Source organism: Mus caroli, unplaced genomic scaffold, assembly GCF_978045245.1.
Source record: "Mus caroli unplaced genomic scaffold, Mus_caroli_1 scaffold_7, whole genome shotgun sequence".
Lineage (NCBI taxonomy): Eukaryota > Metazoa > Chordata > Mammalia > Rodentia > Muridae > Mus > Mus caroli.
Genome location: NW_028227262.1, coordinates 143,727,853 through 143,739,376, shown reverse-complemented (window position 1 = coordinate 143,739,376; position 11,524 = coordinate 143,727,853). Strand labels below are relative to the sequence as shown.

At 43.4% G+C, this 11,524-nt stretch overlaps 1 long non-coding RNA gene across 1 annotated transcript; it reads right to left on the bottom strand.

Annotated features, from left to right (window-relative positions):
• Nucleotides 1–7,830: 7,830 nt before the first annotated feature.
• LOC147004038 (uncharacterized) lies at nt 7,831–8,859 on the bottom strand. The gene is made up of 3 exons (XR_015047532.1): nt 8,783–8,859; nt 8,002–8,083; nt 7,831–7,903 (listed from the first exon to the last, which is right to left on the bottom strand). It is a non-coding gene; the product is annotated as an uncharacterized LOC147004038 (long non-coding RNA).
• Between the last annotated feature and the right edge of the window lie 2,665 nt (nt 8,860–11,524).

The following is an 11,524-nucleotide window of genomic DNA, read 5'->3' as shown; positions in this document are numbered from 1 at the left end:
TCCCTGATGTTGAAGGGGATGGAGAAGGTCCTGTGCTGGCATGTACTTGCATACACATTAAATCTTCTGGAAGAGTAGATACATGAATTACCACCACCAAGATTAGGAAAAGGAAAGTGGTCGTTAACTGACAGAGATGATACGGGGAGGGTTGTTTTTAATGAAGACTCTTTGTACCTAATTTCTTAATCCTGTTCTAACCCGTTTAAACAACCCATTAAAAACAAAATTAAATGGGGGAGATTCCTGTTGTACGGTGGAGACACAAACTCCTAGGCTCCTGCATGTGGGGATAGGAAAGGTACTCACGTGGAACAATACACGAATGGGCTCCACATTCTACAACTTCATCATTTACACCGTTTTCATCCCCGAGAGAACTAGAGGCAGGGTTGGAAAGAAGTGTCCTGTGGTGACCTAGACACTCACAGGACAAGCAGAGGGTGCCTGAGCTCTGTCTGAGACTGAGAAGAATTGGAGACATCAGCAGGGAGCTGATAAGGAACAGTGACCTTCCTCAGAGCAGCTACTTACTGCAAGCCAACTTTCATAGAAACACGTGGGAGGCCCAAGGTTTGGTTTGAAACATTAGTTTGTCAATCATTCATATGTATGTATGTATGTATGTATGTATATTTTTAACATTCCTCTTCATGACTTGAAGGAATAGCAGGGGAGCCTAATATTTCTGAGCTATAAGGTCTATAGACATGAAATGTGTGATATGCTGTCTATACTGTAAGTTAGTGCCTCAAAATTCGTTAAGGAAATTATTTGTCTAGAGAAACTCCAAACAGGCAAACAGCAACGTGCGATTATTCAATCCTTAAGGCAGTCCCCACAGTCCAAGCCCACTGCAACAGTCAGAGAGCTGTTGCATGCCAAAGAGACAAGAGAAAAGTCTCCTACTCCAAGGTCCCCAGCCCCAAGGGGCCAACTAAGATCAAAACAAACAAACAAACAAAGCAGATCACTTCAGCCCCAGGCCAGCAAGACCTTGCAGTTTTCTACAAACTGTGAGATTTCTGATGCACTGAAGTCCACATTTCAACCAGATCCCACTTTCCTGTTTAGCAAAGGGATGCTTTTGTAATTACTGTGTTCTTCCTCTCTTTCTTCCCACTCCGGTCATCCTGGAAGTACAGGCTAATAGGACGGAGGGAGCCACACTAGCATAAGCCCACCATTAAGTGTGGGCTTAAGGTAGTGATTAGAAGAATCTCTGTGGTTCCCCTGAAAAAGAGGAGGTGTAGTGTTAAAGCATCGAGTGATGACTTGATTGGATAGATACGAGTTTTCTTGAAGGGACACATGTGACTATCATGGTGTTGGGCTGCCAGAGGCACAGGTTATACAACACTCGCCCTGTGTACAGGCTGGCAATAGTTTGCCTTCTCTGTGAAGTACCATTTTGATCTTTCAGTGCCCAACTGGACTTCTTATCTGTCACCTGGTCCGTGTAGTTGAGTAATTCCAGCTCTGTCCTTAGCTCCCTGAGAGTGGTTGATTCAAATCTGGCCAATCAGAACCCTGAACCACAGACTGAGTGAGTCTTCTATTGTCTAGAATGTCTAGCCTAGTGTACAAGTAGATATCCTATGATAAGGGTGGCATCTGCAGGAAAGAGTGAGAATTTTTCTGCTTTCTCATTATGGATTATCCGGATCTGCAAAGGAAGTTAGCACAGTATGGGTGTATGTAGGGGGGAGGGATGAATGGAAATGTCTCATTTAGAGCTCCTCAACATAAAAAGTTTGTTACTAACTACAGACAGATAACAGTGAAAGCCTCTCTCTAAAAGATACCCAGGAAGCTGTGAGGAGGAGGAAGGGAAATGGGAAATGTACTTCCCTACATACTGACTCCCAGCTGCCTGGAAAAAGTGAGGTCACTTCATATTTCAGAGCTGGGAAATTAATGTAATAAAACTGGCCTCACAAGGCTCGTGCCTTGTGACTTTATAAGAGTGACAATTCCAGAGAAACCCCACACCCAATGGTCTCTTGCAATTGTCTTCAGCCTTTGAGGTGAGCTCAGGACCTAAGATCCCTTCCCTTAGGAAATGACACCTTGAACAGAGACAGCCCAGAAGAGGCACCCTTAACAAAGGTGCCTGCCTCTAATGGGGCCATGGAAGATTAAAGAAAGGAAGAAAAGACAACCTTCCAAGGAGGCTGAAATGTATGAGTGGAGTCAGGTCCACCTTAAGGTTTCGGGCCCTGCTAAATACGCCGGAGATCAGAGGCCACTGGGCCCTGTTTTCTCTTCTGCTTTTCTATATGAAAGGTTTAATTTCAGTTGTCACCATCTCCCTGCAAGCACACTGTGAGTTATGGCATTCATTTAATCACTTTGCTGGATTTTGACAAATCACATTAATACCTGACCAGGAAGAATATTCATCTCCTGCAGATTCTGAACTTTGAGCAGTACCTGGCTTGTTGATGTTGCTGGCTTGCACACCTTGGCTCCCAGTTGAAGCACAGGAGCTCACCAGGCAGAGTTTAATCACATGACAGTGACAGGGACATTTGGGAAGATGTATGTACAGGTACAAGGGTTTGCTGTCCTGTGGCTTATCCCAGACTAAAGGAAGCTGTACACATCTTGTGTCGACGGCAGCGACTTGGTGAAGTTGAGGCCTGCAGAACCTGGTATCACTGCTGAACCGAGCTGGAGTTGTGACAATGAAGGCCTGGTACCGAGAGGAGATGAAGGCCTGGTACCGAGAGGAGATGGGTCAGACACAGGCTCAGATTTGGTGATATCTTAAGTCTTTGGACCAAAATGCAGATGAAGACAGACGCACGGATGTTTTATTGCTGCTGTTGCTTTGTTTATGCTGTTTCTTCCAATTACATTCTCTGTTCTTGGAGTTGAATTAATATGAAAGGGTGTTAAGCTTCCTCATTGAAAAGAGAAATTTTAAAAAGGAAACTACATGAAGACTCTTTTTAGTAGTGTTGACGAAAGCACTAACATTCAATAGCATACGCTTGGACTGCTGTGGGTCAGGGGTGTTCACACATAGACTTTAGTAAATATGGAGAATGCTATACAAAGGGAAACTATCTCTCTCCTTTGACTAAGAGAGTCCACTTCTCTGACCTTACTGTGTACCTATAATATATTCATGTTTCACACTCCAGGGTTTTAGTTCCCAGGGGTCATTCTCTATCCTAAAGTATTAAAAGGAAAAGTCTAGAAATAAACACTTGATAGAACGCTTGAATTTGCACGCTCTTTTGAGAAGCACAATGGAGCATCAGACCGGCCTACGTCATCCTGCCCAGAGAACTAACCACCCCTTTGTCCACTGCACCTGCATGCCACACCTATCCTGGCCCCTAATTATTTCAAAACCCTCTTAGTGATCAGAGCACACACGCCTGCATCTAACCCTTGGCATCCGCATTCTGCTCCAAGGCTCCCCATTCTGAACATCATCCACAGGTTAATTAATAGTGGCCTAAGTCCACGGGGCAGGGCCCGAGTCATTCAGTTCAGTTCACTTCATCTCCTCTCCTGGGCATTGTCTCCTCTCAGACCATCACAAAACAAAGGAACATGGTGAAATGTTTTGAAACAAAGAGAAAGAGGGAGGGAGGGAGGGAGAGAGACAGAGACACACACACACACACAGAGAGAGAGAGAGAGAGAGAGAGAGAGAGAGAGAGAGAGAGAGAACAGCCATGTAGCTTTTATCAGCATATCTTATCGTTCTTACTGTAGTTCTGTTGTAGTATTAGTTATTAATCTCATACCATTTCCAATTCAAAAGTTAAGCTTTAACATAGGTATATATGTATAAAGAAAATCCAATGTATGTAGATTTCCTTATTTTCTGTGAATCCAGACACTTCCCCAATGGGTAATGGAAGGCTGAAGTAGGAATAGAAGAGAAACTAGTGTTTCCAGTGTTCCCCATGTCTAACCTCGGTTCTTTGCTGCCATGCTTGGACTTCCGGGTGCTAGCCTACTGAATACACTGTAGGTTCCTCTCCTCTTGACTCTCCTTAAAGAACAGATGAGTGAGAGGAAGTGGTGCACAGTGAGGGGGGAAGAGAGAGAGAGAGAGAGTCATGAATTATGGAGAGTGTTCTACAAGGGGACATGCTTCTCTGTGATCACAGCTGGAGTCAGATGGGTTCTCCCATGGTTATCGCCATCACCAGGTTCAGGCAATATGAGTCCTTCTCCATGGTTCCTACAGGTGAATGCTTGTAACAGATTTCTGCTGCGGCTAATCTCTGGGTACTCATAACCCTGCTTTTGCTTTTGTATTCCATAATAACTGTGATACACAGCAAACATTAATTACTTTCCATGTCAACGTAAAGTTTGCACAAATATATTGAGGTATGTTGACTTAGCACATCAATTATATTCACTCAATACCCACAAGCTTCTCTGTCAGCTCGCCTTATCCATGAAGCCCTCTACCACTCCTAGTTCTCTCTCTCTGGCCCAAGGAAACAGACTCTCAAATGGAATTTGGGGTCTAGATTGTACATATTACGTATTTTTAGACTCATTATTTCTATATGTGTATGCATGTACAGGCAAATACAGGTGCCCTTAGAGGCCAGAGAAGACATTTTAATCCTCTGGAGTTGGAGTTACAGATAGCTGTGAACCACTTAACCTGGGCACCAAGGAAACACACTATGGTCTTCTATAAGAACAGCAAGCACTCGGAACCTCTGAGCCATCTCTTCCATGTTGCTTGCAATTTTATGAGTCCACAGACACCATCTTCTTGGGACAATTAAGACACACAAAATTAAGACTGGTGAGGTTATCACAGGTGTGCAATGCAGATCAACTAAATAACAAGGCATCATTAAATGACTGTCGTTCTTTACATGGTGAGGAATTCAATTTGTACTCTAATCGTTTACAAAAGAGAAGAATAGAGAAGAAAAAAGAAAATGGGAAGAGGAGAGGAGAGGGAAGGGGAGAGAAGAAAATGGGAGGGAAGAAGAGGGGAGGGAGGGAAACGTCTGAAGCACGAGCTTGCAAATCAAAACACAATGAGATGATAAAGAAGCCGAGAGAGCATGGCTTTTGACTGTTCTTACACGCCATGTGGATGTGACTGAAAATTAAGTCATGTGCTGACTGCATGCCCTGCAGCTGAACATTTAACCTCTCCAGGTATCATTTGCTGACTAAGACATTTGGGAATAAGGAATTGATTTTTGAAATCAGAACACAAACATGTATATTGCGCTGTGTGTTTTGATCCCTGAAGTACCCCTGGATTGTCCCTCTTCCCCAAGGAATCTTTACTTCCCTCACATACATACATCTTGCAATAGGGTGGTTCCCTCTCCTAGTCCTACCTCTTCTCAGTTACTCCCAGACCTGTAATAATATTTTGATGCTAGCACAGCCAAAAGGGAAGAAATCAAGGTTGGCAAGGGATACATCTCCTTTGGGATGGAGGTAAGAGCTTGCCCTGTAAATTGGTCAGAGTTTTGGACACATACAAAGCATCTGAGTGTAGCAGATGAAACACAAGTGCAGAATGAGTCAGATGCGCAGATATGGAGGTTCACAGCTGACTCCTGCTTCAGTGTGCCACTAGAACACCTGTGTGCCTAACTGAATGAGGTCCAGTCAATGAATGACAGCCTATGGTTAATGAGGCCGTGATAATAACTAGCTTGATTAAAAAGGAGACATTTGGAGTAGGTGAATTTAACATAGATTGCAGAGCCACCTTCCCACCTCAATCAGAACAGCCAAGAGGGTCACAAAACTTTTCATTTACTAAAGGGTTAGGAAATATCTTCAAGTCCTCAATTTAAAAATTCAGATTTAATACGTCTGGAATAACGAGGGGATGTGTTGCCATGGAACAGGGCTGATGTCAATGGCACTAATAGGATCCAGGGTAGAAAGAAGATGCCAAGTGTCTCTGTTTGGCTGTCAGAGATAAAATGAGAGTGATTATTTTAATGAGTCACAGACACCCAATGGCAACCAAGGTGTTTTGACTGGTTCATTAATTTGATACAACGCTAATTGGTGCTGGTAAACAGGAAGAGGAAAGCACCGTAAGTGTTTCTGTGCGATAGATGTGTGCCAGATGCACAGAATCCTGCCTTGCTGATAACATTTCGAGGGCTCAGTGGTCTTAGCATCTGTGCGACAGGTTAGCTGTTTTACCTCTCCATATCATCGAAAAGATGGATGACAGTCACAGTGAGCTGTTTAAAAACTCTTGAGAGAATACCACACATTTTTGGCGGCACCATTTCAGTCCCTTTCCTGAGAAAACCTAGACCAACAGTTTGATTGGAGTTTAGACAAAGAAGTAGTTAAGGCCAGTGGTACACTGATAGACAACCTCCAGCTCCTTAGAAAAGCAAGAAGGCTGGTTTGCAGGATTTATTTAGATTTACAGAGTAAATCCTCAAGCACGGTCAAGTTCTACTTAAAGTTGTGTCACCAGCCAGTGTACAGCACTTCTGAACTCCAAATGATTGGCTCTTCTGAGCCAGTGTGTGTTGTGTATAGCACTCTTGGAAGACTAATGTGCAACAACTAGCTCTGCCTTTAAGGGAACTAAGGACCAACACACACCTGATGGCATCCGACACATTTGTGAATACCGCATGAGTGTTTAAATCCCTCACAAGTGTCACAACGTGACATTGCTATGACTGTGTGTGTGCATGTCTGCATGTTCATCTCTGTATCTACTCATTTGGGCATGTCTCTGTTTATATGTCACATATATGTTCGTTTATATATATATATATATATATATATATATATATATATATATATGTGTGTGTGTGTGTGTGTGCAAGTCTATATGCATACATCTGGGTGTTTGTGTGTACATATCTACAAGTATTGGTGTGCACACGTAAATTTGTACCCTCTGGTGGGCAAAGCTTTAACACTGAAGGTGAGTAAAGGCCAAGCTGAAGCTGTCACTTACTTGAGACACACTCCCACCTTTGAGCTGAGGACTGGTAGAAACTGTGTTTCTGATTGCAGGACTCAAAGACATGCTCTGATGCAAATTCTCACTCATAATCAGTTCTACTCACTCATACCTGCTCATTGTTCTCACTAAGCCACACTTTACTCATTGTCAGCTGTGATCAGTCACCAATCTTCTATGCCTTATTCAGAACATAGCTCTACAGAGGACATCAACAAGGCTTCTAGTTGAGTTTGGCCAATGCAAGGAGATTGACAATCAAGAGGAGAGTGAGAGCAGAGCTTATCTTTACCTACCTCCATCTGCCACCTTCCTGCTACAATTCTGGCAATGGCTGTGCTCAGTCCTAGGACACATGACAGGAGTTATCTTACATCGCTCCAGCTCTTGCCAGCCTGAAATAACACAGTCATTTCCCTTCACTCAGCCTTGTGATAGTGAAGCAAGACTCAGTGTTTCTTAGTTAAGCTCTCTCTATTCACCATCTCTAGTGGGTTTCGTTCCTCTTGCCTAGCTCTATGAAAACAGTTGCTTTAATATTCTCTCTTCAGTTGAACGCTTGAATATATCTTCTCAGTGGCTGACAGGTCTCTGCTTGGAGTAGTGAGTAATGTAGAGAATTACCCCTCCACTGTGACTCCATTTGGAAGAGTAAGGATCGGTGCTTGGGCGTAAGTTTGTTGACAGTGATTCCATCAGGCCCCGGCTTTGTGACCTTTGGCAAATTATTTGTCTTCTCTGTGATTCAGATCACTCATCTGTGTAATGGAAATAACACCAGGCTCCTTGGTGGGTTGTAGTGAGGACTGAGTTAATGCAAGAAAAACACTGAGAAATAATGCCAGAACTCCGAAAGTACAAAGTGAGTGATGTATTGTAGGACGGCTTTTATAGCTTCCATCTGTCTTCCTGATGAACTATCGTTCCCAGACATGGCCATACCTTGATTTTAAAATATAGAGGTTATTTGGAGGAATCTGATCTTAAGCGTGTGACTTCTGAAAGCAAAGAGCTTTCTCCTTCCAGGGGCTTTTGCTCACCTTCAGAATTAGAGCTTTGCTGGTAAAAGGATGGCGCAGATGTTGGACAGATGAACATGGAGCTTTTCGAAGACCCACTTACCTGCAACGGAAGATGGCTGTTCAATTTTTTAATAATTAAGTTTTGAAAAGGAAACAAAAGAAGTTCATAAGCAAAAAAAAAAAAAAGGAATGGGTGGGTAGGGTAGTAGGGGGAGGGTATGGGGGACTTTTGGGATAGCATTGGAAATGTAATTGAGGAAAAGATGTAATAAAAAAAAGAAAGAAAAAAATTTTTTAATAACCCTGCCATTCATTTACATCTCAAATGATATTCCCCTTTCCCGTTACCTCTCCACAACTTCCTCATCCCATACACCCCTCTTCTCACTCCCCTTTGCCTCTATGAGAGTGCTTCCCTCCCCCTCCCCCGCCACTCCCACCCCACCATTCCAGTATCCCCCTACACTGGGGCATCAAACTTCCATAGGACCAAGGGCCTCCCCTCCCCTTCATGTCAGACAAGGCCATCCTCTGCTACCTATGTATCTGGAGCCATGGATCCCTCCCTGTACACTCCTTGGTTGGTGGCCTAGTCCCTGGGAGCACTGGGTGGTCCAGTTGACATTGTTCTTTCTTTGGGGTTGCAATCCCAATCTGCTCCTCCATTCTTTCCCCCCAGACCCCCGACCAGGGTCCTGAGCTCAGTCTGATGGTTGGCTGAGAGCATCCACATCTGCATTGATCAGGTGCTGGCAGAACCTCCCAGGGAGCAGCCACACCAGGTTCATGTCACAAGTACCTCTTGACAGCAGCAACAGTGTCAGGGTTTGGTGTCTGCAGACAGGATGGATCGCCAGGTGGTGCAGTCCACAAATGACCCTTCCTTCAGTATGTGTTCCATTTTTGTCCCTGTTTTTCCTTTGGACAGGAACATTTCTGAGTTAAAAACTTTGAGATGGGTGGGTGTCCCCATCTCTCGACTGGAGGTCATGCTTATCTACTGGAGGTGGTCTCTACAGATTCTATCTGCGAATTTCAGCTAAAGTCATCTCCGATGGGTCCTGGGAGCTTCTTGTTTCCCTGGCATCTGGGAGCCTCCAGTGGTTACCCCCAGTTCCTCATCCCCCACTGTTACATATTTTGATTTGATTTCCTGGTCTTTTGTACCTCTCTTCTGATCCCTCCAATACCTTATCTTGCCCCCTTTTCCATCCCCTTCCTCTCTTTTTCCCAGGCCCCCACCCCTCCCTCCACCTCCCAAATCATCCTGTTCCCCTCTCTATACAGGATTGAAGCATCCACACCCTGGTCTTCCATCCTTCTAAGCTCTATAAGGTCTGTGGGTTGTGTCATGGACGTTGTGAGCTTTGGGGCTAATATCCAATTACCTGTGAATACATACCATGTGTGCTCTTTTATGTCTGGGTTACCTCATTCAGGATAATATTTCCTAGTTTCTTCCATTTGCCTGCAAATTTTATGAAGTTATTATTTTTCATAGCTGAGTAGTACATTATTGTGTAAATGTATCATATTTCTGTATCCATTCTTCCATTGAGGGATATCTGGGTTGTTTCCAACTCCTGACTATTATAAATAAGGCTGCTAGAAACATAGTGGAGCACGTGTACTTGTTGTAAGTTGGAGCATCTTTTGGGTATATGTCCAGTAGTGATATTGAAAGACTCTGAGAGGAGCCCCTCGCTCAGGCCTCAGGACAATAGCGGACACCCAAGAACTCACCATAGATTGAGCTTGTTGCAAACCACATGAGGCTTTTTCGGGGAAAGCCAGAGCTCTGGGGATGACTCATATCCCACGCAGGGGTAGAGGAGTCGACCTCGAGAGGAAAGAGGTCCCAGTTTTTGTAGGCCCTCAGGGGAGAAAGGAGAAGGGGGGAGTAGGGGATTTCCAGATCTAAACAATGTCTATTCTCAAGAAATGGGTATGGGAGGGGTACAAAGAAAGAGTCTGGTGCAGGTGCAACAACTCAGGATTGGCCGGGCTGTGGTTGCTGGGGAGATTTTCTGACTCTCTCTCAGCAACCAATATCACAAACACCTGGCAATGGGCTTCATCAGTGGGCACACACATGGGTTCAAGGAACGGTCAAAACATTGGCACACACACGGGTTCAAGGAGTGGCCAGAGCATTGTGCACCTCTATTTTTCTAAATCAGTGAAGCTAGTTCTGCTAACACTGATATCTATCTTGTCAATTTCAGGGCTTCTGTGTCCTTTTACATTCTGTCAGGATCTTTCAATATAGCTGGGTCTTCAGGTAGAACTATTTGAGATTTTCTCAGGAACTACCAGAATGACTAACAAAGTGGTTTTACCAGCCTGCAGTCCCACCAGCAATGGAGGAGTGTTTCTTTTTCTCCACAGCCTCACCAGCATCTGTTGTCACCTGAGTTTTTGATCTTAGCCATTCTGGTTGGTTTGAATTGGAATCTCAAGGGCATTTTGATTTGCATTTCCCTGAGGACATTGAACAATTCTTTAGGTGCTTCTCAGCCATTTGAGATTCCTCAGTTGAGAATTCTTTGTTTAGCAATTTACCCCATTTTAAAATAGGGTTATTTGGTTCTCTGGAGTCTAACTTCTTGAGTTCTTTGTATATTTTGGATATTAGCCCTCTATTGGATGTAGGGTTGGTAAAGATCTTTTCCCAGTTTGTGGATTGCTGTTTTGTCCTATTGACAGTGTCCTTTGCCTTACAGAAGCTTTTCCATTTTAAGAGGTCCCATTTGTATATTGTTTATCTTAGAGCCTAAGCCATTGGTGTTCTGTTCAGGAAATGTTCCCCTATGTCAATGTGTTCGAGGCTCTTCCCCCCTTGTTTTTCTACTAGATTTAGTGTATCTGGTTTTATGTGGTGTTTCTTGATCCATTTGAACTTGATCTTTGTACAAGAAGATAAGAATAGATCAATTTGCATTCTTCTATATGCTGACTGCCAGTTGAACCAGCACCATTTGTTGAAAATACTGTCTTTTTCCCACTGGATAGTTTTGGGTTCTTTGTCAAAGATCAAGTGACCATAGGTATGTGGGTTCATTTCTGGGTCTTCAATTATATTCCTTTGATCTATCTGCCTGTCTATGTACCAATATCATGCAGTTTTTTATCACAATTGCTCTGCAGTAGAGCTTGAGGTCAGGCATGGTGATTCCCCCTGAAGTTCCCTTATTGTTGAGAAAAGATTTTGCTATCCTGTGTTTTTTTGTTATTCCAGATGAATTTCAGAATAGTCTCCCAACCAAAAAAGGCCCAGGACAAGATGGTTTTAGTGCAAAATTCTATCAGACCTTTTAACAAAACCTAACACCAATACTTTTCAAACTATTTCATAAAATAGAAACAGAAGGAACACTACCCAATTCATTCTATGAAGCAACAGTTACGCTGATACCAAAACCACACAAAAAACCGACAAAGAAAAAGAACTTCAGACCAATTTCCCTTATGAATATCAATGCAGAAATACTCAATAAAATTTTCGCAAACCGAATCCAAGAACACATCAAAATGATCATTC